The sequence below is a fragment of the Triticum aestivum genome, chromosome 2B (assembly GCF_018294505.1).
Source record: "Triticum aestivum cultivar Chinese Spring chromosome 2B, IWGSC CS RefSeq v2.1, whole genome shotgun sequence".
NCBI lineage: Eukaryota > Viridiplantae > Streptophyta > Magnoliopsida > Poales > Poaceae > Triticum > Triticum aestivum.
In genome coordinates this window covers 572,295,411-572,298,139 of record NC_057798.1, presented here as the reverse complement: position 1 = coordinate 572,298,139, position 2,729 = coordinate 572,295,411, and positions in this window count along the sequence as shown.

The window sequence follows — 2,729 nt, the reverse complement described above, 5'->3', positions numbered from 1 at the left end:
GATTATCGAAATAGTACATAATATCTTTCACATAATGAGAATCGGGGGTTTTAGGAGTTACCCCATCTACATGAGTAGCAAGTACCTCTAATTGTTTTTGTATTTTGTGTTCCATATCCATAACTAAAGGTAGAGAACAACTAATAAGAATAGCAAATAAAAATTACTTGGTGCTAAAGCAAACAAGCACACACAAGAATATTCACCCCACGCTATGACTCCCCGGCAACGGCGCCAGAAAAAGGTCTTGATAACCCACAAGTGTAGGGGATCGCAACAGTTTTCGATAAGTAAGAGTGTCGAACCCAACGAGGAACTAAAGGTAGAATAAATATTCCCTCAAGTTCTATCGACCACCGATACAACTCTACGCATGCTTGATGTTCGCTTTACCTAGAACAAGTATGAAACTAGAAGTACTTTGTAGGTGTGAAAGGATAGGTTTGCAAGATAATAAAGAGCACGTAAATATAAACTAGGGGCTGTTTAGATAAAGATGCCAGAAAGTAAATATAGCGAGTGTGGAAAAGTGGTGGTAGGAGTTGTGAAATTGTCCCTAAGTAATTGACTATGTTACTAGACCGGTAATCACTATTGCAATTCTATTTGAGGGAGAGGCATAAGCTAACATACTTTCTCTTCTTGGATCATATGCACTTATGATTGGAACTCTAGCAAGCATCCGCAACTACTAAAGATTCATTAAGGTAAAACCCAACCATAGCATTAAAGTATCAAGTCCCCTTTATCCCATACGCAACAACCTACTTACTCGGGTGTGTGTTTCAGTCACTCACGCAACCCACTATAAGCAAATCATGAACGCATTGCAACACCCTACAGCGGTAATCCCTCACGCTTGCCCGAAACGGAGGGCACCATAGGATAGCACCATTAATAAAACATGAAACTCAAACCAATCATAGCAATTCATCAATCACCGATAGGACAACGAAAATCTACTTAGACATCATAGGATGGAAACACATCATTGGAAAATAATATGAAGCATAAAGCACCATGTTCAAGTAGAGGGTACAGCGGGTTGCGGGAGAGTGGACCGCTGGATATAGATGGGGGAAGGTGATGGAGATGTTGGTGAAGATGGCAGAGGTGTTGGTGAAGATCGCGGTGATGATGATGGCCCCCGGCAGCGCTCCGGCGCCACCAGAAGCAAGGGGGAGAGAGGCCCCCTTCTTCGTCTTCTTCCTTGACCTTCTCCCTAGATGGTAGAAGGGTTTCCCCTCTGGTCCTTGGCTCCCATTGCTTGGGAGGGGTGAGAGCCCCTCCGAGATTGGATCTATCTCTCTATTTCTACCCCTTCACCGTTTCCTTTATATCTAGAGATTCGTAACTCCGATTGGGGTGAATCTTTCGCCCAGATTTTTCTCATAAAATTATCTTTCTTGTGGCAAAAGAAGGGCATCAACCGCCTTACGGGTGGCCCACGAGAGCCCAGGGCGCGCCCAGGGGTAGGGGCGCGCCCCCCTGTCTCGTGGCCACCCCGGACACTGTTTCGCGTTGATTCTTCCTCCAGAAAATCCCAAATATTCCAAAATAATTCTCCATCCGTTTTTATCCCGTTTGGATTCCGTTTGATATTGGTTTTCTGTGAAACATTAAACATGCAACAAACAGGAACTGGCACTGGGCACTGGATCAATATGTTAGTCCCAAAAATAGTATAAAAAGTTGCCAAAAGTATATGAAAGTTGAAGAATATTGGCATGGAACAATCAAAAATTATAGATACGACGGAGACGTATCACATACTACTCCTCCCTTAGTCACAATTTATAGGGCGCGCTTCATTATGATGCATTTCTCTCAATGCATTTCCACCACCAGAGAGACTTTAGACGCGTTTGGTTTAATGGTCAATTAATTAGGGCGTGGTAACCGCAATCAAATCCACAATTTTCTCTCGATGTACTACGGAGTGGAGTAAGTGCATGCATGTGTGTACCCGGGGTGGAAGCACTGCATGCATGTGTGTATGCATTATTTCCTCTAGTAATAGACGTCGTGCTATAACTACCAATGCTTTTTTTTAGGCCGATCGCTAGTCGCCTTGGTCCTAGAGATTTTTTTAAGCACGCTCTATAAACAGTGACGGATGGAGTAGTATGAGCGGATTCAAAGAAGAGCGTATTGATGGTTGCTTCTTCCGAGCAACTTATAGTGGGAAAGGTGGGGCTTATGATTTGACTGCTCATTACTCACTATTAATGCAGCACAACGACCGGGCTGAGTCTCCCATGCGGTTGTGCACTACTCCCTCGGTTCTTATATATACTCCGGAGTATTTGTCTTTCTAGAGATTTCAACGAGTGATTACATAGGAAGAAAAATGAGTGAATCTACACTCTAAAATATGCCCATTTGAAATTTGTAAAAGGACATTTAGGAATGAAGGAGTATAATTTTATGCATGGCACATGGACCCGGATGTTGAAGAGGCTTCTAGCAATGCTATCAAGCTTCCAACATTTGTTTACATAATTGACATACTACACAAATAATTTTCCAGCGACATGAAATTGTACAATGCTCTGAGCTTTCAGCTTTTGTTTCGTCTGTCTTGCCATCGATGCTCTTTTGGAAACAATAAAAAACTAAGTTCCTTGCTAATGCATCTCAATGATTAGCATATCAGAGCTAATATTTACATCACAACTTAAGACAAAGTTGTGAGAACGTGTTAAATTAAAATGCATCCATGCTTTCAT